The sequence below is a fragment of the Scyliorhinus canicula genome, chromosome 17 (assembly GCF_902713615.1).
Source record: "Scyliorhinus canicula chromosome 17, sScyCan1.1, whole genome shotgun sequence".
Lineage (NCBI taxonomy): Eukaryota > Metazoa > Chordata > Chondrichthyes > Carcharhiniformes > Scyliorhinidae > Scyliorhinus > Scyliorhinus canicula.
The window spans coordinates 89,447,224-89,473,556 of record NC_052162.1 but is presented as its reverse complement, the minus strand read 5'-3'; the positions used below and the strand labels follow the sequence as shown (position 1 = coordinate 89,473,556).

At 44.9% G+C, this 26,333-nt stretch overlaps 1 protein-coding gene across 1 annotated transcript in view; it reads right to left on the bottom strand.

Moving 5' to 3' along the window:
• LOC119951475 (plastin-3-like) overlaps positions 1 to 12,180 on the bottom strand; it is a 95,111-nt gene extending 82,931 nt beyond the window's left edge. The window contains exon 1 of the mRNA XM_038774685.1: positions 12,059 to 12,180. The gene's annotated coding sequence lies outside the window, so the exon portion shown is untranslated. The remainder of the gene's footprint in view (positions 1 to 12,058) is intronic.
• Positions 12,181 to 26,333: the final 14,153 nt, after the last annotated feature.

The window sequence follows — 26,333 nt, the reverse complement described above, 5'->3', positions numbered from 1 at the left end:
ATTTTTTTTCCTCAAACTCCTTGATGCCATATTTTGTCAAGTGCTGCCTTGATGTCAAGAACGTCACTCTCAACGTCTCTTGCTTGGACCAAAGCAGCAATGAAATCTCGAACAACGTTATGACAAAATCTAAATTGAGCATCAAAAAGAGGTTATTAGTGAGACATGCTGTTTAATAACAAAGTCGGTGACACCTTCCATAACTTTGATAAATGAGGGAAGACTTATGGGATAGTAACTGGTCATGTTGGGTTCTGCTTTTTGCAGACAGGCCTGACTAGCAATTTTCTACATCGTTGGGTACGTGCTAGTACTGTAGCTGTGCTAAAACAGCTAGGCTAGTTCTGCATTACAGCTAGAATGTCCTTCATGACATGTAGTCACGTGCTGCTGCCAAGCAATGCCTGGTGATGGACTCTGAAGTTTCACACCCAGAGTATAACCTTTGCTATTCACAATTCTTACTCAATATGGAGGAGTACTGGTATAACAGTTGAGGGGAAGGGGTGGGGGCGTAGTATGTGGTAATCAGCAGAAGCTTTCCTTTCCCTGGTTTACGCAAGCCATGAGATTTCACGGGGTCTGGAGTCAATGGTGAGTACTGAGGGCCATTCCCTCCCGGATGTAGATAACTGTGCTAACACTACAAATGTGTCTGTATTCCTGGTGGAAGAGGGTCTACTATGGCGAGTCTGGGAAATTGGTTGAAAGCTATGGTTACGACGGTTTTATGAGTATGACTACGTTATATACGTGTGTAAATGTAGAGCTTCTAGGACTGCGTCAAAGATATGGGGATCAACTTTTACATGAGTAATATTTGGGTGATTAAACCCACCCTCCCCCATTGACTCGCTATTGCAGAGTTGCCAGGTGCGAGACTGCTCCTGCTAATTGAAATGAAATGAAATGAAAATCGCTTATTGTCACGAGTAGGCTGCAATGAAGTTACTGTGAAAAGCCCCTAGTCGCCACATTCCAGCGCCTGTTCGGGGAGGCTGTTACGGGAATTCCATCCCCAAATGTAAAGAAGAGGAGCTAAAAAGTATCTTTATTGTTGAACTTTTTTTTCTAACTAAATAGCCACCATGGAGATACGAGTTATATTTGTATACATTATATACAAATTTATCAAATTAAAAGCCATAGAAACATATTTATACAATTTAATTCAGTTTCTCTCATGCCAGTTGTCTTCATTAACACTGCTTTCCCTCCAACTTTGCTCACTGTCTGACCAGCTCCTATGTCAAAATTCATAGGAGTCTCATCCACGCTTCCAATACAGGCCAATATATATCCATTGCTAGTGAATGTTTGATTATAGACCGCCGAAATGGGGCAAGCCTGTCATTACGTTCTGCTGGGAGACACTGTGCAATATTGGTCTTCTGTCACAGTGCAAAATTGTTTCTCTTCATGAACGACCCTGGTGCAGCACGGTGGCGCCGTGGTTAGCACGGCTGCCTCATGGCGCCGAGGACCCTGGTCGATAATGGCCCCGGGTCACTGTCCGTGTGGAGTTCGTATAGTCTCCCCGTTTCTGTGTGGGTCTCACCCCCACAACCCAAAGAGATGTGCAGAGTAGGTGAATTGGCCATGCTAAATTGGAAAGAGAGAATTGGGTACTCCAAATTTATTTTTAGAAATAAACCACCCAGGCCTGGCTTTGAAATCTGCAATGCTTAATTTTCTTGCTTGTTTCAGAGTGAAGATTCAGATAGATCCTCAATAAATTGAGTCTCCATTCTGGCAATTGTCATTGACCTATTTTGCAACTTCATTTTCCAACCGCAGTCACATGCTAGTTTTCCTTTGTTGGCAGATTTATTCTTAGGCATCTGCCTAAGCATCTTTAATGTCTCCAAGTTATTCTCTCAGTTTTCCAGGTTTTAGACCTTTTTAGCCAACTCACAAGTACTTCTGTCTCCTTTCCTGCCAAACCAGAAAGCTGACCTGATTTGCTTCTACTCCTAAGAATGCTCAGCCTTCCTCTTTCTGTCTTTCTCTTTGTGTCTGTATCTGTGCACTGATTGACTTTACCATCCAGCTCCTCTGCTTGTAGCTCTGTGTCTGCCAGCCATATGGCTTCTTTCTCAATTTCCTTCTTGTTGGTACTGCTTGCGGCCCACCGGTCACCAAGTCACATGGAGCACCATTTCTAATTGCTCAAGAAAATTACAATTGATCCTTTACAATTGAAACAAACTCTGAAAAAAACCCAAACATTTTTGAACGACTAGATTACTTTGACATTTTAAAGAATTACAAATTTTGCTTACACCACTGCTTCTAGGCAAACGTCATCAAATATGTAATTATAATAAGTACTGATTTTGTTGCTATTCCCACTTCAGTAACAGCCTCACTTCAAAGCCAACATTGAATCTTAAAAGTAACACTTTGAATCAAACCACTTGCAAATAAGATTCCAACTGAAGTCACGTCCTGTCTTCAGGAAATAAGATGTTTCAAATGCATGAGCAGAAGTTCCATTTGAATTTTCCGACCCATATCACCCAGCCACTAACTGCCCTTTGCAATTTCTGGGCTACTTTCAGATCATTCTGGAGAAGGAAAAGAACAAGACCATACTGCTCAAAGCAACAAAAGTTTGAGAATTCCATTACAAGACAGTCACCCGCAAAGACAGATAGAGGCTCCAGGTGTAAATAGCTCTGTGGCTGGAATTTTTTGTGCCAGATCTCAACTCTGATAGAAATCCACACTAGCTCATGCGTCGCCTAACGTGCAATCAAGGATCCCAGAGGGAAATCTAAACTATTTATATCAAGGCTGTCTTTCACAGATCCCAGAATCAAATTTCAAAGTGGTACCTTTAATTATACTTGCAGTTTTGTCACAGGGAATGGCAGTGCTCGTGTCTTAAGACGTATTTTATTTCCATTGAAGATCTATTTGCAGAAATGATGGACTTTTCATGAGATGGAAGGGGGTTAGTTGGATGTAGGAGTGCTGCTGCTCAGAAACAATGTTCAAGCCTTTGGTTCAGCTTGGGCTTGAGCACAGAGAATGAAGGAGGACACTCCAGTGCAGTGACCAGCGACAGCTGCACCGTTGGATTACATTAAAATAGCAACTACACTCAAGAGCTTCATTAGCAGCAAAGCCTTTTTGAGATATCTGATGGTCGTGAAAACTGCCATGTAAACCCAAGTCTTTATTTTCTCAGACTGGTGGCGGAGACAACTTGTTACAGTAAAACATCACACAGGACCCAACTATTTTCTTCATTTTCCCCTCACCACCTCCTTTAATCTCGGGGTCCGTTTACTGGAGGATAAGTGTCCTGACGAGTTTCATCAAACAACACCTAAAAAAAAAATAGCTTTGCACTTTTTCCTTCCTGTTTGCCGAAACCTGCTATGCCCCAATTAGGTGCTGTGTTCCCCACATTACAACAAGGATCAAACTTCAAAAGGGAGTCATTGGCTGTCAAGGGCTTTGGAAGATTGCAAAAGGCACAATATAAATTCAAGCCTTTTTTCTCTATATATGTGGAGTTATTAAAATGCATTTTACATCTAGTTTCTAGCTGCGCTTATCTTCACCACTAGCTGTGGAGATAATGCATCATCTAAGAGGATGAAAAACATCTTGGAAGTCGTAAAAGGCGCACACACACAATCTTACCCTAAGCTTAACTTAATACAAATGTTCCAAAATTCATCCGTAGCGTCTTAAACCCGAGGAGATTGCCAAGCAATTTTCAAAAAACAAAAAGAGTTTGTTTTGTTCAAATGTTTGTACGGTCATTTTAAAATCCAGGAAGTCCCAGTTACCCAGTTTTAGGGACATTGAGCCTCCATTTAGGTGCTAGCTGTGATACAGTGGTCGCACTCACATCTCTGAGTCAGCAGGATGTGAGTCAAAACCCAAACAAAGGCTTCAGCACAGAACCTAGCTTAACATTACAGTGCAGTACTGAGGGAGTGCCGCAGTATTGAGTCATTTGGATGAGACATTAAACCAAGGTTCTGTCTGTCCCTTCAGCTGCCCCTATCCGAAGAAGAGCAGGGGTGTGGGTTCTCCCACCCTGGTCAATATCTATGACCCCAACCAACAATAATAAAACTGATCATCTGATCAGCTATTTCACTGCCATTAGTGGGGTCTTGCTGTGCACAAATTGGCAGCCACATTTCTTACATTAGAACCGTGATGACACCTTGTAAAATGCTCTTAGGCATCCTCAGAAGGTAGTCTTCCTTTTATTTGACACCGGAGCTCTCCCAGTTGAACCTGTTAACATCCTCCGGTGAGAACAGGGCAAGTACTGTCCAGGACAAGGGCCTTCCTTTTTTCTAATAATCATGCAGATCGTGAACAGTCACAGCCAACGTAGCTACTGTCAGCCAATTCTGAGTTTGGATCTGAAAGATTCTCATCTGCCCGATGCATACACAGGGCAACATTTATTTTAAAAAGAACTAGGAAAATGTCATTTAGTCAAGTATCTACTGCAGAAAACTCAACCATGCCACCTTGAGCTCACTGGACTGTCTGAATTACTTCTCATTTCTATTTTATAACCTTTATTGTCACAAGTAGGATGACATTAACACTGCAATGAAGTTACTGTGAAAATCCCCTTGTCGCTACATTCCAACACCTGTTCGGGTACACAGAGGGAGAATTCAGAATATCCAATTCATCTAACAGCACGTCTTTCGGGACTTGTGGGAGGAAACCGGACCACCCGGAGGAAACCCACGCAACGAGACTCCACACAGAGAGTGACCCAAGCCGGGAATCAAACCAGGTAGTCTGAAGCTGTGAAACAACAGTGCTACCCACTATGCTACCATGTTGCCGAACTGTATAAGTGTTCAACTTGACCGCAAGTTGAGTAACTTGTCTAATTTCTTCTACGTCATAACGACCGCCTAAAAATAGGGGCATTTAAGATTTAAATCTTAAATTAATCCATTTAAGACGGAGATGAGAAGAATTTATTTTCTCTCAGAAAGTTGTGAACCTTTGGAACTCTGTTCTCCAGACAGAGGTGGAGGCAGGGTCAATTAATTTTTTTTTTTTTTTTTACGGTAGCTCTACATAGTTTCTTGTCTACCAAGGGACTAAAGGTTATCAGAACGTGGAGTTGAGAATACAATCTGATGAGCCGCGATTTTATCAGATGGCAGAGCAGGCTTTAGGGGCCGAATGCCCTCCTCCTGCCCCTAATTCATACCTATGTTTGTACATATATCCGCAGTCTGTATCTCCTCCTGCACCAGGTCCACTTATTCATCATTCACTCTCATTCATCTAAAATGCCAACCAATCCCTCGCTATCTAAAATCTTGAATTCTCATTCCTGACTATCAAGGCCTCATCCCTCACACAGTAATCTCGGGAATTCCCCGTTCCTGAGATTCTGGTCTTGTGCATTTCTCCTCGCTCCTCTCACCATCAGTGTCCATGCTTTCAGTCCCCCTGAGGCACCATGCATTGGAATTCCTTATGTATCTCTTTCACACTCTCCTCCCTTAAAGCCCCGCACGAAACCGCTCTCTTTCAACAGATCACTGGCCCCTCCACTGCAAATCATCCCTTTTAGCCCTGTGCCCATTTAAGAAAAATAAATTTAAGATTACCCAATTATCCTTTTTCCAATTTAGCGTGGCCAATCCACTTACGCTGCACATCTTTGGGTTGTGGGGGTGAGACCCACACAGACACGGGGAGACTGTGCAATCTCCACACGGACAGTGATGCGGGACCGGGTGCCATGAGGCAGCAGTGCCAACCACTGTGCCATTGTGCCGCCCATACTGTGCCCATTTTATTTTAATTTGCTCACCTGTCGAGTACCTTGAGAAGTTTTAATACCCGAGCTGTGCAAGATGAAGAAACACACTGCTGTTTGCTAGCAGTTTGACCATTGCCACACCAACCCAAAAGACATCCCAGTAAAGTGAGCAGAAGGGTGTAGTAGTCGGGACACAATGTTAGTCACTGCTCAAAACTGCAAATCTAAAATTTGAAACCACAGTTGGGATTTCACAAAATGTATGCCTAATGTAACATCTATAATTTGCAGCCTAACTGGAGGATGATATATAGGTAGCTACTTCTGAGAAACAGACCTGCTCGAGTACCAAATTGAGGAAATTGTAGAGAGTTACAGATTGACTGCTACGTACATTTAAACAAAGGCCCCCTTTCATCCCACTGTCTCTAGTCAACTGCAAGTGTAGAGCCCACAATAAAAATCAGAGTATCAACTGTTTCATAGAGTGCTAATTTGGGACAAGGCAGAGAGTGGACATAATTCGAACTTCTCACTTATAAAAATAAGAGAAATGCACATACAACAGCTATAAATAAGCAAATTAAGAATTACTTGAAATACTTAACACAGCCCAATGCAAACGGTCAAGTTGAAAACATTCAATTAACAGCACCACGATTAGGTAAACAACAAAGTACAACTGGACTGAACTCTATTTTTCCACAGACCTCGGACTGTGTGGTATATCATATTTCAGAAAATTGAAATGCACCAAGTAAATCAGACCCTACATCATGCAGTGCAGCTCCACCTGACAATATTGAATATTAACAAGTAAAACGCAGAATTGCAACCGCACCAGATACAGAGCATCTAATTAGCAAAGCAGCATTATTGTGCGTTGGATCCACATATTTGATGCCATCTGAATTGTTTCAGGAAAGAAAGGCTTTCCAAACAGAAACTGGAATCAACCCCATGTCAAATTAAAAGTCATGATTAATTCAATTTGCATGCAGCACAATAGTCTAAGAAAAAGCAGGATTGGATGAATGCTTAGAAAGAGATTTACATTAGCAGGACTCTATCCAAAATCTGTGGTCTCCAATGCCCGGATCATACAACGACATTAATTGTGGCTCATTTGGATTGTGCGTAAACAGGAAAGATCATGGTCCACTTTGGTTAGTGCAGTGGTTAGCACTGCTGTCTCAAAGTGCCAAGAAACCAGGTTCGATTCCAACCTCGGGAGACCGTGTGTGTGATGTTTGCACATTCTCCCCGTGTCCGAGTGGTTTAGTGTCCAAAAATGTGCATGTTAGGGGGAGGAGGGGGGGAGGGGGGTTAGGGCAAGGGAGTGGGCCTAGTTAGGGTTCTCTTTCAGAGGGTCAGTGCAGACTTGATGAGCTGATTCGATGCACTGTTGGAATTTTATGGATTTGCTGTTTTAATCAAACAATGCTACAATAGTACTGTTGAGCAAGGTTTTTAAGAATTCAAACCCCACTCCTGAGGCTGAGGCTTGAACACACATTTGGGCTGTCTCTCCAGGGAGCACTGCATGGTCGAAGAGGCCACCTTTCAGATGAAGTGCTAAACCAAGAAAGATTTATCCTCTCAAGTGCATGGAAAAGATTCCAAACACGGCCAAGGAAATTTGCTGAATATTTGTCCCTCAAACAATATCCCGAGAACCAATTGGCTATTGACCTCTTTATTGTATGCAGGACTTTGCCGTGTGCAAATTGGCTGCTGAATTTCCCTGCATTACAACAGCGACAAAGGACTTCCTCTGTTTATTTATTTTTTTAAAAAAGAAGCGTTCTGCGTTTCAATGGATGAAGCCAAAGGGTCAATCAGAAACCGTCACGGGAGGGAATTGGTGCATGTGACAGCAACAAAACATTTATTTTTAAAACTTCTCACACCAAACCAGTCTGTCAATGTAATTGAAATTAGAATTAAAATAGTTGAAACCTGTTGCTGAGCCTAACTAGGCATTTCATTCAAGCATCATCTTACAATGCAGAGATGTTTTAAAAAAAGGGTGGAATCTGCCAGGGCCACAGGTTTCCCAACCAGTATAGGCAACCACACCTTCAAGGGTGTGCATTCGACTCGTGCTGGGACTAGATTAATTACTAAAGTGGGTCAATCTCAATTCCTCCACTACTCTCCCCACCCCACCAATAATGCAAAGAGTAACTTTTTAAAAATACATAAAGGAGCAACCTTCACACTTAGAAACACGCTGTGTGATTGGAAGTACAATACACGTTTACAGGAATTAGGTGCATCATTCCCCACCACAGACTTTATCTGTGGCCCATCTCCAAGCCACAACCTCACGTGTTCACGTGTTACTCTTGACATGTCCCAACATAAAAAATACCTTCTGCAGTGGTTTCTTCTGCCAACGTTCACAGGGTGACCCCAAAATTTTATCCTCACCACCAAGCCTCCCCCCAGCCCCCCTAATGTCTGCACTGTCACTCAACAACTTCCATAAGTACTGGGAGAAGCTTCCAAATGTATGTGCATGATATCCAGATCAAACTCTTACTCTATCCTAGATTCTGCAACTGTCCACCATCAATTTGCAAAGCAACAATTACTCCCAGTCTTTTAACAATGATTGTTGGGCGGCACGCGGCACAGTGGTTAGCACTGCTGCCTACGGTTCTGAGGACCCGGGTTCGAATCCCGGCCCAGGGTCACTGTCCGTGTGGAGTTTGCACATTCTACTCGTGTCTGTGTGGGTTTCATTCCCACAACCCAAAGACGTGCAGGTTGGGTGGATTGGCCACACTAACATTGCCCCTTAATTGGGAAAAAACTAATTGAGTACAAAAGCAATGATTGTTGCTGTCCCCCCCCCCCCCCCCCCTCCCCTCCCCTCCCCCCCCCCCCTCCCCTCCCCCCAACCCCCTGGTCGGTCAGAAAGCCAGCATGATGTTCAATTAGGATAAGCTACAATATCATCCAATTGAATATCAGGACAATATGAAACATTGTTTTGACCCTTGCGAAACACTTGCTGATGACTCCATCCCCCTCCCCAGCTGCTCACTACAGCTGAACCAACCTTGGATCATTGCAGATCTTGCCCTTCACCACGTCACCAACTCCACCTGCCACAGTCAAAGACTTTCAGCACCTCCACGTTCCTCCAAAGCTGGTCATTCCTTCACATAACCCAGCCTGTATAGAACTCAGCCACTCATTTCCCTCACGCACTCAGCCCTAATCGTCTCTCCTCACTCTTGCTCAGGTTTAACTCCCGTCTGTTGAATCATCTGCTCATGGCATTAATGTAGTTGCTGCTAAAACCAGGTTAAGCTAAGCAGAAGATGTGGATGCTCACCAACTACAAGAAAGCAGCTGTGTAAGAATTTAGTTGTGCAAGAACCTTTTAGGTACTTAGAAAAACTGTAGGGTCCACTATCGCATTATACTTGAAGCATATATTTACATAATTCTTTACCACAATTTTTAAGGCACCCCAAACACTTCATATTCAGCAATTATTATGTTGCTATGCATTATGGTTGCCAACACTCCAGAATTCCATTTGGGTCTCCAGGGTTTAAACATTAATCGCCCTAACAGCAGAAACCAATCCAGGGGGATAGTAAATGATAGAAGTATTAGCAGAAATGTTGACTTTCTTCTTCTATTTCCTTTGAACACGTTTGTTAGTTACAGAAACATTGGACATCGAGTAAAACTGCATTTTAATGGGCAATCTCATCGTAAAACTGCTTTTTAAATGGCAGTCTCACAGTAAAACTGCATTTTGATAGACAATGTTGAATTGTACAATCAGGTAATGAAGTACCTGCTCACTTTCCAAATTGACATGGGGGATTGGGGGGCAGGAGGGGTAGAGGAAGAGTGAGAATGTGGCGATGGGGGAAGTTAGAGTGTCACGTGATGAAGCCTTAATGGGTTATGTTTGACCAAAGCTGACAGCCCTATGCAAGGTCCCATAAAAACTGATTGCTGAACAACTCATTAATTTTGTTTTAAATTCATGTGATATGGACGTTGCTGGCTAGACCAGCATTTATTGCCCATCCCTAATTGCACTCAAGAATAAGCTTCTTGAATCGCTGCTGTCCCCGAGATGTAGGTACACCTACAGTGCGGTTAAGGAGGGAGCTCTAAGATTTTGGCCCGGCAACAGTGAAGGAACAACGATATGAAATGAAAAAAATGAAAATGAAAATCGCTTATTGTCACGAGTAGGCTTCAATGAAGTTACTATGAAAAGCCCCTAGTCGCCACATTCCGGCGCCTGTCCGGGGAGGCTGGTACGGGAATCGAACCATGCTGCTGGCCTGCTTTCAAAGCCAGCGATTTAGCCCAGTGAGCTAAACCAGCCCCATGTCAAGATGGTTTGCGACTTGGAGGGGAACTTCAAGGTGGTGGTGCATCTTGTCCTTCTCGATGGTAGTGGTCATGGGTCAATTTGGAAACAGCGATTCAGGGAGGAATTTTAGCCAGGGAACTCAATTTCTCTGTTCAAAAATGTTTGAAGTGAGTGAGATCTTTAACAGACAGAACCTCAATTTAGCATCTTTCTGAAGTACAGCACTGCCTCACAGGAAGCATCAGCCTATGTCCTTAAGCTTTATTGTGTGACAATGGCCTCTCTGTCTTGGAGACAAGAGTTCAACCCGCTGATCTAAACTGTCATCTATTTACCCCCTTTTTATCATGAGCCAGGGAAGATGTGGCCACGTGTTGGGAACAGCTCAAACCATGACTGTGGCCATCCAAGTCAGACCGTCACCCATATACTCAACACCCAGCCCGAGATACTCATTCCTGGTGGCATCAACCATTCACACTACATCAGTTGAAGCCATTGAAATGGATTGTTAACCCCCAACATCGAACCGTAACTGCTTCCCCAGCCATACAGAACGCATTGCCTCCCCACAAAACAAATCACATTCCACTGTCCCCATTAAGCAATGGCTGGTGCTCTTTGACACTGGGTGACGTCAGTCACATTCTGCACTCCCTGACTAGAAACATTGGGTTATGTCACAAAACACATTCTTCCCCTGGATACCCTTGAACAAAATATCCTGCTGCAAAACAGGCAGCTGACACAGTCAGTAATTCAAACAGAAAAGTGAGACTGCTGGAAACAATAAGGTGCCGCCTGGCATCACGTTAAAACAACTTTCTGAGCACGGTAACTCTAATAATTCTGGGAGACTACCATTCAAAAACATCATCATTTAAAAAGCTGAGTAATAGTCTAGCCAGCCCCAATTGTTTTCCCAAATTCAACAACCATTCATTTCCCTAGAGTGGACTACTTAAATTCAACACAATGCACCACACACACACACATTCGGTTAAAACTGAGTTCATGCCCCATTGGCAGGCAAATAGCAGTACCAGCCCTCGGCTCTCCTTGTACTGTGTTTAATGGCTTTGAACTGGTAGTTGAGAATCAGCTGCAGAGGAATCTCAACCATTTCCTCTCTAATCACAAGCTTGACTCACGACATTTAAATACCCAATAATTACATTGGTGGCCGCAAGAAAAGCAATCCAGTCTTAAAACAAAAAGGTGTAGCAGGCACCACCTTCACAGATCCTAAAGTAGCAAAAACAAATCGCTGATGAAAACACTGGATATAAAATTTGTAAGAATTCATGTTTTTTTTAAACCCACAGGGCGAGGAGGAGGAAAAGGTTGAATGGAACCCATGTCTGAGAGAAGATTCTTGATCCAGATTATTGCTCAACACCCAGAGCTTGTTTTTCCCAACTTATTTTCTAAAAAAAAAGAGGTTTAATGTCAGAACGTTTTCAGCTCAATGAGGAAAACCCACTTTCGGCTGCTATACGTGGCAGACAAGATACTGATCACAGGCGCTTGCTTTATCCAAATACTTCTGACAGGGAGGGGTGGAGAGAGATCCTGGACTTTAGTGAGCAACTAAACTCCTAACTATTCCAGAGTAGTTTGGAAGTTGGGACTGGCCTTTTTCCCACCTGGCAGTTTGAGGGACGAGTTACAGAGAGATAGAGAGACAAACACACTCACAGGTTTCTCTTCAAACCTGCCAGTGCCTGCATCCCGCGCTCTTCACTTCATTCCCCTTTGGGAGGGGGGGGGGGGGGTGGGGTTGCGTGGGTCCTTGCATCCCAAGATCCCACCCTCCGACTCAGCACCGCCACTCTCCGACAGACCCCCCCCCAAACCACACACACACAGAGGCTGCCCATACACCCGCCCTCAGTCCAGGAGAAGGAGGCAACGGGAGCTTGGCTACTCACAACTTCAGCGAGCTCTAGCTCGGTGTTGTCTGCAGTCCGCAGGGTAAAGGAAGGGCACCGCAGCGAGAGCCGCCCACATCCAGATGCTATTCCGCACGCTGCCTCCGCCGGGGTGGAGTGGGGTGCAGGGGGGGGGGGGGGGGGGGGGTGGGGCGGTTAGTGGTGGAGGGGCGGGGGCGGGGGGGGTCCAAGCTGGGATCAAAGAGCCCCGCCTCCCGGCGCCGCTCATTGGACAACCTACTCCCGGCTACCGAAGAGTGATTGGCCGATAAAGCTGTCCATCACACACTGCTGGGATACCTGCAGAAAGTAAGTCCAGGTTGGTGGCACAGTGGGTAATTTGGGGTGTGGGGCACTAAGTGTGTCTCACAGCCATTCCACCCTCCCTCTACCCAAACTATTTTTAAATAAAAGGAGAAAAATTATGGGAAAACCCAGCAGGTCTGGCAGCATCTGCGGAGGGAGTCAACCTTTCGAGTCCAATGGGACTTCTTCGCAATCCACTGTTATTTTTTAGAAAATATTTTATTGAGGCATTTATAATTCAACATTTTAAACAAAAAGATCCAGCACATACTGAAACCCCACCATAACATTCCCAACTCCCCCACCCCCTACAACCGCCCCAAGCATAGACCCTAACTGCACATACACGGTAGCACAGTGGGTAGCACAGTTGCTTCGCAGCTCCAGGGTCCCAGGTTTGGTTCCCGGCTGGGTCACTGTCTGTGCGGAGTCTGCACGTCCTCCCCGTGTGTGCGTGGGTTTCCTCCGGGTGCTCCGGTTTCCTCCCGCAGTCCAAAGATATGCGGGTTAGGTGGATTGGCCATGATAAATTGCCCTTAGTGTCCAAAAAGGTTAGTCGGGGTTACTGGGATAGGGTGGAGGTGTGAGCTTAAGTGGGGTGGTCTTTCCAAGGGCTGGTGCAGACTCGATGGGCCGAATGGCCTCCTTCTGCACTGCAAATTCAATGATTATGTTAGATTTCCTGCACTTATTTGTACTAACTTTGTTTTTGCCTCTTTCAGCAAGCTTGCCCCAATGTCATTAAACAAACAAAAAGCTCTGTTGCTAAAAAAAATAGACAAGTCAAAGCTTTTCAACATTGCACTCAGTTGCAAGAATACCACATGTAAAGGGAACAACTTCATGAGGAGAGAGTGTTGAATGATTGGCAAGTAGACTCAGATTGTTGGAGGGATTGCCCTGGGAAAGGTGCCAGTTAACCAATAGAAAAAGCTCCATCAAAGGTGTCCCTTTTATATATTTATTAAATAAATTTAGAATACCCAATTCATTTTTCACAAATAAGGGTAAATTTAGAGTGGTCAATCCACCTACCCTGCACTTTTTTGGGTTGTGGGGGCGAAACCCACGCAAACATGGGGAAAATATGCAAACTCCACACGGAAAGTGAGCAGGTGCCCCTTTTATTAGAGGGGACACAACTAATAACACCCCAAATCATCAGAAAAATTAACAATGGAAATAATGTTTCCACTTACGTCAGCCACACAGTCCAGTTTTTGAGATGCTCACCAGTTGCAGAAGTAAAAAAAATCTTTATTATTGTCACAAGTAGGCTTACGTGAACACAGCAATGGAGTTACTGTGAAAATCTCCCAGTCGCCGCACTCTGGCACCTGTTCTGGTTCACAGACGGAGAATTCAGAATGTCCAATTCACCTAACAAGCATGTCTTTCGGGACTTGTGGGAGGAAATGGGAGCACCTGGAGGAAACCCACGCAGACACGGGGAGAATGTGCAGACTCAGCACAAATAGTGGTCCAAGCAGGAATCGAACTTAGGACCCTGGAGCGGTGACGCAACAGTGCTAACCACTGCGCTGTGCTGTCACCCAGGTTTCCAACTGTGATTAAATGTATTCCTGGAGATTTCATCACATGGAACACCCCATACTCCAGCCACTAGTCAGCTAACTCATACATCCTTGTGCTGCACTGCTTTCCTACACCAATTGGAAAGCAAAAAGATTCGTTGTTATCACAGCCTCCCCCCATCATTTCAATATTTTAATATCTGGTCATGAGAAATGTTGAAGGAGAAAATGCAAAGAAAAACTTTTTTTAATGTCCTGATGATTTTTCTCCAGCATTACACTCAGCAGTGTTCTGGAGACTCCAGACAATCCTGTTGGTTTGCCAGCCTGACATGGAAGAACTCAAGCATCTAAGCATATGCCCCTGCACCCCTTCTCCATGAGTCATGCAGACACAGACAAAGACATTGAAGAAAAACAGGCAGTCATTTTTTTTTGCTTTATCCTAAATTTTGGAGATTGTTATAACCCTACAGGAGGCCCAGGGAACTGCAACCTCAGAGTCCCTGTGGCCTCACATGAGTATGATTTACCCAGATGAGAGGGGGGGGGGGGGGGGGGCAAGGCTACCCCCTTTTCCTAAGACTGCTGGGACATAAATATCCCAGCCCAGGTGTGGGCTGGGCGTCGGAGACACTTCGGGAAGCAGGAGGTGTCAATAGTAAGGAGAATAAGTTGAATCTTTTCTACAGTCATTGCTTCCGAGTGGTCACTGCCTGAGACTTTACAGAGATCTTCTGAGTTTTGTCCAGTCTCCTTTTGCAGAATTGCTCATTCTGTCAAATTTGCCGTTACGTATCTTTAATACCTTACAAAAATAACTTTTACAGCCCTCTAAGTTGTAAATGAAATTGCTTTGCCTCCATCATCAGACCATAAGATATATAAGCAGAATTAGGCCACTTGACCCATCAAGTCTGCTCCGCCATGAAATGGGACCAGGGCTGATCTAATATAATCGTCAACTCCATTTTCCTGCCTTATCTCGATAACCCTTAGTTCCCTTGCTGATTAAAAACCTGTCTATCTCAGCCTTGAACATACTTGAAAGGCCCAGCCTCTATAGCTCTTTTGGTAAGGAATTCCACAAATTTACTACCCTCTGAGAGATGTAATTCCTCCTTATCTCTGTCTTAAATCCACAAATCTTTACTCTGAGATTAACCCTCTGGTCCTAGACTTGCTCATAAGGGGAAGCATCCCCTCAGCGTCTAGCTTGTCAAACTGAGAATCTTACATGTCTCAATAAGTTCACCTCTCATTCTTTTAAACTCCAAAGAGTACTGGTCCAATCTACCCAGTCTCTCCTCTCAAGAAAATCCCTCCATATCTGAGATCAACCTCATGAATCTTCTCTTGACCGTCTCTAATGCCAGTATGACTTTACTTCGATAAGGGGACCAAACTTTTCACAGTATTCTAGATGTGGCCTAACCAGTGCCTTGTGTTTTAGTAGGACTTCCTTATTTGTTTAACTACATTCCCCTTCAAGGCCAACATTCCATTTGCCTTCCCAATGACCTGCTGAACTTCCATGCTAGCTTTTTGTGATTTAAGCACGAGGATCCCCAAATCCCTCGATGCAATGTTCTGCAGCTTTTCTCCTACCAAAGTGCATAACTTCATAATTTCCTACATTATATCCCATCTGCCAAGTTTTCCCATTCACCTAACCTGTCTATAATCCCTCTGTAGACTCTTTGTATCAACATCCCCATTTGCTTTCCCACCTATTTTTGTGTCATGCACAAATTTGGCAATAGTACATGGACTTTCGACTCTTCGTAATTCAGCCATGCAGAAGAATTCTGTTTCCACACCAGAATTGAATTTAAAAGATTCCTGGAATTGTTCCTCCATTATGCCACCCAAAAATCTCACAAAAAAAAAAGAAAAAAGAGCTGGAGTAGGCCATTTGACCCCTTGAGCCTGTTCCACATTCAATCAGCTCATGGCTGATTTGATTAATTCAACCTTCCTGTCTGCTCCCATAACCCTGGATTCCCTTGCTAATCAAAAATCTGTCTAACTTAGCCTTGAATATATTCAGTTACCCTGGGCGCGATTCTCCGGAAACATTTCGAAGTGTGGTAGCGAGCAGGAATTGACACGGGCTTCCCGGTGCTCGGCCCAGCGAGCAACGCAATTCAAAGTTAAATGTCCCACTTAATGAGGCCTCACGGGCTTCTCGCCGTGAATGAAGGCTCGCCAACTGATTTGGCGGGACCACGTTCGCAAGCCCCCTGCTAACAAGATCAAGCAGCGCTTAAGCTGCACTTGCTCACCCAACCCCAGCCCGCTCACAACAATGGTGCCGAGGAGACCAGCCCTAAAGTTCGGGGACGCTAACCCGGGGAGGCTCCTGGACGTGGTGGAGGCCACAAGGGATGTCCTGTTCCCCTGAGAGTCCCGGAGGGTGAGCCACAAAGCTGCCTGGGAGAGGTGGCCGTAACCTCAAGTAGACTGACCAGGAGGACTGGCCAGCAGTGCAGAAAGAAGGCCAATGACCTACACTGGGCAGCATGAGTGAGTGGACACCCCCTCCCCCGAACACTTCCGCCCTTATGGAAGCATCCATCCCCCAACTCTCCATGTGACGCCCAGCCCTTTCCTCCCCCCACAACCCACATTCACACACCCCTCTCCCACCACTTTGGACACCGAACAACCATTATGATGGCTCTCACTTTCTTTCACAATGCGGACCAATCTCCGGACCATTTGTCCATCTATCAGCCCCCCCCCCCCCCATGGTGCCCACCCACCATGGTCATGTCTCCCATACCCTGGGTGTTTGGAGGTTGTGTGAGCGGTGTTGCCTCTCGCATAGTTCAAGCAGTGTCCAGAAGTTAAGGTGTGATTGGGATCCTCGGCAATAACTCCCATGATGGCCGCCCACCCACGGGAATGCACTTCAGATGTGTGAAGTGCTCACTTAACCATGATTGCAAATTCCCTATTGGCGATGGCCTTCAGCCGCACAGCCAGTGGCCTCAGCAGTTGGTAGGTCGTATGGGTGATTGGTGGGGCAGGCAGGCCGGGGCAAGGGTTGCCTCCCCGAACAGGTACACACGATCCAGGTTTTGGCATGGTGTGCCGTGAGCAGTTGCCCCTCCCAATGCCTCCCCCCCATGGTGGCCCACCCCTGCAGAGGGTCACCTCACCCACCCCTAGCTGAGCTCCCCCCCACCCCCCCCCCCTACTCCCCGTCAACCACTGGGGTGGCAATCTCAGCAAAGAAAGCTACTCACCTCCTCGGCTCCCCACCAGAAGCCCTTCCACCAGGTTCACGTTTTTCAAAAGGAGTATAAATTGGAACCAGCGTGAGCACTTCCTGGGAGGCTGCTGAATGACGGGAGGCCGTTGGATGTATGGAAATGGGGCTTAAGTGGTGATAATTGATTTCTTGCCACGCTACGGCGAGATCGCAATTTCTCCTATGGAGGGGGCCAGTTGCATCTCAAACTGTTTGGCGCCCGGCGTGGATCTCATTTTTGGCCTCACCCACTAGTCACCGGCCTCGTTATGCCTGATCGAGAGCTCAGCGAGGCTGGAGAACCGTACCCCCTGTCTCCACTGCTGTCTAGGGAAGAGAATTTCAAACACTATTGGCCCTCTCTGAGGAGAAATTTCTCCTCATTCTTCCTGACAAAATCAACCTTTCCCATATCCTCCATCTGGCAAATTGTTGCCCACTCATGTAACCTGTCCATATGCCTTTGCAGACTCTTTGTATCCTCCTTACAACTTGCTTCCTTATCTATCTTTGTATCATTTTGAATGTGGCCCCTTGCTCTAGATTCCCTTATGAAAGGAAACATCCTCCCAGCATTTGCCCTGTCAATCCCTTCAATAAGATCATCTCATTCTTCTAAACTCCATTAAGTATAGGCTCAACCGGCTCAATCTCATAATGCAAACTGCTCATCACAGGAATCAGCCCAGCGAACTTTCCCTGATCTGTTTCCAATGCAAGTATGTCCCTCCTTAAGTAAGTTGACCAAAACTTGAACAATAAACTAGGTGTAATCTCATCAATGCCCTGTATATGGTAATAGAAATACTATGGGCCTTAGGTTGACATGTCCCCTAGATCTGATGGACTACATACTTCTGGTCCCGACTGCTACCACCACACCCCGACTGCCTTCCCCAGCCTCGATTATACCCACCCTCCCTCCGACTGCCCTCCCAGCCTTCTAAGTACACTTCCACCCCCCAATTGTCCTTCTTACCTCCGACAACTTCCCCACCCGCCAACTGGCCTCCCCACATCTCCAAATGTATCCGCAGCTTCCTGTCCTTCCCACCCAGACTGCACCCGCACAACCCCAAATGCATGCTGACCTTTTGTGATTCATGTACAAGAATACCCAGCTTCCTCTGAACCATGGCATTCTGCAGTCTTTCTCCATTTAAATAATATTCGGCTTCTCTAATCTTCCTGACAAAATCACCTTTTCCCATATACTCCATCTGGAAAATTGGTGCCCACTCATTTAACCTGTCCATATGCCTTTGTATCCTCCTCACGACTTGCTTTCCTATCTATCTTTGCAGCATCAGCAATTTGGCTACAAAACAGTTGGTCCCTTCATCCAAGTCATTAATATGGACCATACGTTGTGGGAGGTCCCGGCACTCGTCTCTCTGGCACTCAATTGGTTAACCATTCTGAAAATGACCAATTTATCCTGATGTGACCCTCCATTTCCTATTAGTTAGCCAGTCCGCTATCCATATTAATATATCACACCCAAGCTCTTACCTTGTGCAATGAATTTTTATGTGGCACCTTATTGGATGCCTTTTGGAAATCCAAATGCACTACATCTACTGGTTCCCCTTTATCTGCCCTGTTTATCTGGTTTAACTGCCAGTTGAACTGGCTGGGCAACAGGAAACAGAGAGTAGTGGTGGAAGGGAGTGTCTCAAAATGGAGAAGGGTGACTAGTGGTGTTCCACAGAGATCCATGCTCGGACCACTGTTGTTTGTGATCTACATAAATGACCTGGAGGAAGGTATAGGTGGTCTGATTAGCAAGTTTGCAGATGATACTAAGATTGGTGGAGTTGCAGATAGCGAGGAGGACTGTCAGAGAATACAAAAAAATATAGATAGATTGGAGAGTTGGGTAGAGAAATGGCAGATGGAGTTCAATCCAGGCAAATGCGAGGTGATGCATTTTGGAAGATCAAATTCAAGAGCGGATTATATGGTCAATGGAAGGGTCCTGGGGAAAATTGATGTACAGAGAGGTCTGGGAGTTCAGGTCCATTGTACCCTGAAGATGGCAACGCAGGTTGATAGAGTGGTCAAGAAGGCATACAGCATGCTTGCCTTCATTGGACGGGGTATTGAGTCGCCACATTACCAGAAGGATGTCGATGCTTTGGAGAGGGTGCAGAGGAGGTTCACCAGGATGTTGCCTGGTATGGAGGGTGCTAGCTATGAAGAAAGGTTGAGTAGATTAGGATTGTTTTCGTTGGAAAGACGGAGGTTGAGGGGGGACCTGATTGAGGTATACAAAATTATGAGGTATGGACAGGGTGGATAGCAACAAGCTTTTTCCAAGATTGGGGGTGTCAATTACAAGAGGTCACGATTTCAAGGTGTGAGGGGGAAAGTTTAAGGGAGATGTGCGTGGGAAGTTTTTTACGCAGAGGGTGGTGGGTGCCTGGAACGCTTTACCAGCGGAGGTGGTAGAGGCGGGCACGATAGTATCATTTAAGAGGCATCTAGACAGGTACATGAACGGGCGGCAACAGAGGGAAGTAGACCTTGGAAAATAGGAGACAGGTTTAGATAAAGTATCTGGATCGGCGCAGCCTGGGAGGGCCAAAGGGCCTGCTCCTGTGCTGTAATTATCTTTGTTCTTTGTTTGTTACATCCTCAATGGACTCCAGCAAATCTGTCAAACGTGATTTCTCTTTCACAAAGCATCTTGACTCTGCCTGATCATATAATGATTTACTAAATGCCTGACTGCTACCTCTTTAATTATGGATCCTGGCATTAGGCTGCAGGACCTACAATTTCCTGCTTTCTGTTTCCCTATTTTCTTCAACAGAGGTGCTATGTTTGTGATTTTCCAATCTGCTGGGACCTTTTGAGAAGCTAGGGAATTTTGGAAGACTACAATCAATGAATCCACTATATTTGCAATCACTCTTGAAGACCCCGGGATGCAGTCCACAGAAGCAGGGACATGGTCACCTTAAGTCCCATTACTATTTTCATAACTGGTTCCCCAGTGATAGCAATTGTTTTAAGTTCCTCTCTCTATTGGCCTCTTGCCAATTTTTGCGATGCTTTTTGTGTCTTCAACATGAAGAGGAATTCAAAATGCCATTTCCTCATTTTGCATTATTAATTCCATAGGGTCACCCTCTGAGGGACCAATGCTCAATTTAGCTTTTACTGTCTATTTTTACATTTCTTGCTGATTTTACTCATACTCCAATTTCTCCCTCTTTATTTTTAAACATCCTTTGCTGGTTTCTAAAATGTTCCCAATTTCTGTCCTGCCATACACCTTTGCAACATTGTTTCTTTGAATTAAATACTATCATTAAATTCCTTAGTTAGCCACAGGTGTGAACTCTTATTTTCTCTTTTTTCACTCTCTTTTTCAGTGGAATATATTTTTGTTGAGAGTTATGAAATATCTCCTCAAATCTTTGCCAATCTTTCTCTGTTATATTACCTTATAATTTAGTTACCAAGTCCACTTTAGTTAACTCTGTCTTCATACCCCTGTAATTGCCTTTATTTGAGTTGAAGACACTAGCCATGGACCTAAATTTTTCTTCTTCAAACTGAATGTGAAATTCTATCATGTTGTGATCACTCTTGCCTAGATAATCCTTTACTATGACATCTTAAATTCATTCTATCTCATTATAAATGACGAGGTACAAAAATGCCTAGTCCCTGGGAGATTCCAAAATGTGTTGTTCTAAGAAATAGTCCCAAATACACGTTGTGAACTCACCCTCTAATTTGTTAATTAGATTTCTCCAATCGATGTGAAGATTAAAGTCACCCATGATTACTGCAACACCTTGGTTGCAAGCCTCCATTGTTTCTTTATGGACATGGTTCTATATGTAGCTACTCTTAGGGGGCAATTAGCATAACATCTTTACTATGGAAATATGTCCCAGGCACTTAACGAGGGAGAGATTGGAAGTAAGACTTGCTATTTTATTATTCCTTTCTTGACCTCAGCACACGGCAAAACACTTTACAATCAATTAAGTGCCTTTAAAGTGCATTCACTATTATACTGTGGGAAAACCAGCAGCCAATTCACAAACAGCAAGGTCACACAAACGGCAATGAGACATTGATGAGTGTAAGTATTGGTATCTTTAAGAATATTATAGAATTAGCAGCCATTGTATTAGCATTTCCCAGGAGCCTTGTGGGATTTCCCACTCGTGATGTCACATTGGCGTTTGAAAACATGGGCAGATATCGGAAATTTTCGGTTTTTGGAATTTTGGATAAGGGATGCTCAACCTGCATTGAAAATATGCAATTGCATCATAACTACCTCCAACATACAATATATTTTGACTACATGTTTAAGTACTGTTTGCTTTGCTAATTGAATCTGTTGGGCAAATAGACCAGATAAATAGCCTGAAAGCTTGAGTAACTCCACCTTTAACTATTTCTTCACCAATTTTTAAACACATACTATCATGTTTTGCACCTTCTCCATGCTCTGTTTTTGTTGCTGTGTATATTTCCGGCTTTTGTTTATCAGACTCCATCCGAGGTGCCAGGGATCTTCTTTCTATTTGCCCAGATATCTAGGTTAATTCTTCTGCAGAAGCATCTGACCCAATAATTACTTTCAGACAGCTACAGACTCCTTTATATGAGAAACACAGGACTTGCCCTTGAGAAGAATGATTGAGAGCAAATAAACTTAAATAATCCGAGTTTCCTTCAAATGCATATTTGCAACGAAAACCTGAAAGAGCTTCAGAAGTGACTTAATTCTTACCTCAGCCGCGGGCAATTTAAGAATTGTACGAAGTGAAGCTGAAATATGATTTTTGTCAATGTTTTATAAATGTGGTGGTTTTTAACCCACTGTATGTCAAAACAAAAAGAAGGAAAGCTATACCAACCCAAATCATAGATAAAATGCTTCATTTTGCCATATCTACTTTCCTGAGGTTTACTTCTCCTGTTCAATTTCCTAGCCACTGGCACATTTTATTAAATTGATAGTCGATGGAGTACTTTAGGATATCGTGAAAAAATATGAGAGATTCTCTATATGCAAGTTATTTCTTTCAGGTTAGCACTGCTGCCTCACGGCAGCTAGAACCCGGGTTCAATCCCGGCCCTGGGTCACTGTCCGTGTGGAGATTGCATATTCTCCCCATGTCTGCATGGGTCTCACCCCCACAACCCAAAGATGTGCAGAGTAGGTGGATTGGTGATTAAGCTCCTTAATTGAAAAAATGAAAACAAAATTCTTCCAGTGAATTTGGAGTTTCCTGGCTACCTCCTCAGTTTCAAATGCTCTCCTGGTTTGATATGGTCAGTAAATGTTGTCAGTTTTCATTCTTCTTAATTCAAATCACCAGTGTAATATCAAACAATAAATGGTCACAGCTATCCAGGGGCACAGTGCTTGCTCCTCCTGGGATCACTTCCCTAGCTTCCAAGCCTTGAGCCAATTACAGCTCTTATTTCAAATTCCCAGGGCTGGATTCTCCGCAGCCCCGCGCAGAAATCGCGATTGGTGCGGGGCGGAGAATCCACTTTTCACGCCCGAATCGGGCCAAGCGCCGCTCCCGTGATTCTCCGGTCCCCAGAGAATCGCTTGCCTGCGCTTTACGTGTCACGGCTGGGGGGCCATTGCCAGAGGCCCTCCCAGCGATGCTCTGGTCCCGACCGGCCGAATTCCCGACAGCCGAGTTCTAACCAAGTCTGGCTGGTTGGGACTCTCGTGCGGCAGCTGCGGACTCAGTCCGCAGCCGCACTGGTGGGGGGGGGGAGGATCAAGTACCGGGGGAAGGCCTTATGGGCAGATGGGGTGGCGATCGGGTGGGTTAGATGGAACGGCATGGGGCAGATCATTGGAACCTTGATGGTTTGTCTAGGCCCGCCATCGGACTCGGAACCGGAAGAGCGGGAGTCCGTTCGCGCTGCAAAAGCTGCGAGAAGCACTCTGGGGCCTTGCCAGCCCCCTGCAGGTAGGTGAATAGGTCTTAATTCTTTTAAGGAAAGTCTGGCGTCAAACGGCAGTGTTTTTACGCCAGCGTGGGGACATAGCCCCATTTTTGGATAATCCAGTCCCCGACCTTCTAAAGATTAAACAAAGGAGGGGCGGCATGTGGCTCAATGGATAGCACTGGGACTGCGGCGCTGAGGACCCGGGTTCGAATCCCGGCACTGGGTCACTGTCCGTGTGGAGTTTGCACATTCTCCCCATGTCTGGGGGGATTTCACCCCCACAACCCAAAGATGTGCAGGTTAGGTGGATTGGCCATGCCAAAATGCCCCTTAATTGGAAAAAAAATAATTGGGTACTCTAAATTTAAAAAAAAAAGATTAAACAAAGGCGAGACATTGGAAGAGGATGATGAGATCGACCATGTCAAGTGCTGTAGAAACATTGAGAAGAAATAGTTTGCCACAGTCATAGTTACGTTATAACATTACAAGATGTTATTTTATGTCTTTGTTTTGATGTTGTGATGAGTGAAAAACAATTGTAAGGGTTCAAACGCACAATTGAAAGAAAGGTAGATTTGGGAAGTGGCAACATAGTCAAGGACCATGAAGAGGAAGGGGGGATTGAAAGTGAGGTGGTAGCTTGCAGGGACAAAGGTTTTTTTTGTGTGTAGACAGGATGATGGCATCAGATTTGAGGGCGAGGATCGAGAGCCATAAGCAATATTAGTTAATATGGGGACCAGGAAGGGAGATTAGGCGGTCAGGGGTTTCGGAGGAATAGAGTCAAAAGAGCAGTAAGCGAGTCTCATGGGCAAGATGAAATTGGATAGGGCATGAGGTGAGATCGGAGAGGAAAAGAGAGATGTAAGTTCAGGTTTAAAATTTCCTCCACATTTATATGATTCTACAACTCAGCAAGGAGCAACCAATGACTGATTTTATTTGAAGCATTGTCACCATTGTTTTGCCCAAGAGAGGGAGATAATTGTTTTCCTCCAAGCATGGTTTTGAATCATCAATTGGCAGATAAAGGGTGCGACGTAACTAAAAAAAAAGTTTGTTCCGGGCAGGAGTTGAGGAGTCGTTCCCTTGTAGCTCCGGACACCCCAATTCCCCAACTCACCTGTGTGGGGGAGTCCTTGAGACCCCCCTGCACCCTACCACATACCAGCAGGGCATCCTCAAGCCCGATCCCTGGCACACCAAATATGCTGGCCTGGCACCGTGGCACCTTGGCACTGTGAAGTGCGTTGGCCAGCCTGGCAGGGCCACTTGGGGACCCAGTGCCATGGTGGCTGGGTGGCATTGACAGTGCCAGGGTGCCAGCCTGGCCAGAGGCCGACCACCCGGAGCTTCTGATCACCTGTGAGACCCACCCAAGTGCCATTCCATCTGACCCTCATTTGTGGGGACCAGTGATAAATGGCGCCCAGCTGGGGTCTTCTCGGCCAGGCCAATAGGTACCGGGTGGCCGTTCGATCCGGCGGCAGCATAGCTCAGTCAGCTTTTAAGCTCTTTTAGCTCAGCGTCTGGGTCCCACCCATTGTGGATGGGATCCATATAGAGACGCCTCAAGAGATCTCGTTAGATCTTGCCAAAGGTAATCCCCGTCAGGGATCCCGGGGGACGCATCACTTCCTGATTCTGGCGGGATGAGGTTGGTAAATCTATGCAAAGTTTTTAGGCTGATGAAATTCCCAACTAAAATAACTAAACGTCAAGATACTTGTGAACTTCCACCGAAAAACATTTCCAAAATCTTCACCCTGTTACCTCAGGTGGCTAAGTCTTCCATCTTCGTTTGCTGCTGGGGTTTCTCGGTACCGCTGACAGAGAACGGAGTTTTGGCTGGACCGCCAAATGTTCCATTCTCCCCCGCAATCGCCCCCAGACGAGAATGGAGAATCCCACATAATAAACTGAATATTTATAACTGAAGGAAGGCTTCCCAGCCTCGCTCACAAGATAAAAAGGATCTTTACGATAAAAAGGATCTTTATAAAACGTTTATCAAAAATCCAATGTCAGTGTGACACAAGAATTTAATCCTAGACAAAATCTAGAAAGTAAATGTTCTAAACTTGTTCGAGCTTTTGTTCAATAAGTTGGAACCATAACTTTATTACATATATTTCACAATTCACCTCAATGTTTGTTAAGCAGTGTCCAAGTTTGAAAGCAGGCGGACATCCTAACAGCATAGCTGAACTGAATGTAATGAATTCTTCACTTGAAGGGCTAGTATTTTAGGTGGCATGTTAAACAAGTTATTTACGAGTGTGTTGTTCTGGTTTAAACGAGACTACTTCTACCAAAAAAAGAGTTTATGTTAAATAAAGAAGGGTCATACAATAAAGAGGGCAGCATGGTAGCACAATGGTTAGCATAGTTGCTTCACCGCTCCAGGATCCCAGGTTCGATTCCCGGCTTGGGTCACTGTCTGTGCGTAGTCTGCACTTTCTCCCCATGTCTGCGTGGGTTTCCTCCGGTTTTCTCCCACAGTCCACATTGCAGGTTAGGTGGATTGGCCTTGATAAATCGCCCTTCAATGTAAAAGGTTAGGTGGGGTTATGGGACTAGGGTGGAGGCATTGGCTTAAGTAGGGTACTCTTTCCAAGAGCTGGTGCAGACTTGATGGGCTGAATGGCCTCCTTCTGCACTGTAAATTCTATGATTCTATGATACGGACTCGAAGCGTTAACTGTATTTCCCCCTCTACAGATGCTGCCAGACCTGCTGAGATTTTCCAGCATTTTCAGTTTTTGTTTTATTTCAGATTTCCGGCATCTGCAGTATTTTGCTTTTACTTTTGGTAATGTTAAAGTTACTTTGAGGGGACAGAATTGCAAAGCTGCTTACTCAATACACCAAAGAGCTGGAACATAAGTTACCAGTTGGGACATTTTGCAGTTTCATATGACATTTTCCACTGATAGGTATTAACTTGTTGAGTAGGGGGTCAGAGGAACGTCATTCAGTGTTGATTCACTTAATGGCACCAGCAGTAATTTTTGGCAATCAGCTGCTCACTGTTATTAACCAATGCTGGGCACTTTTCTTTCGAAAAGTGAAGAGTGAAGGATGATCTGTCTTATTTACATGATGGTCTTTAACACTATGATGGAACCATCAATTCACCAGACACGTGTTTCGAAATGAATCTAGGCTTTAATCGACTTACTTCAGAGCCAGCCTGTTACCCGTTGATGAACTCTTAGTGAACTCAGGC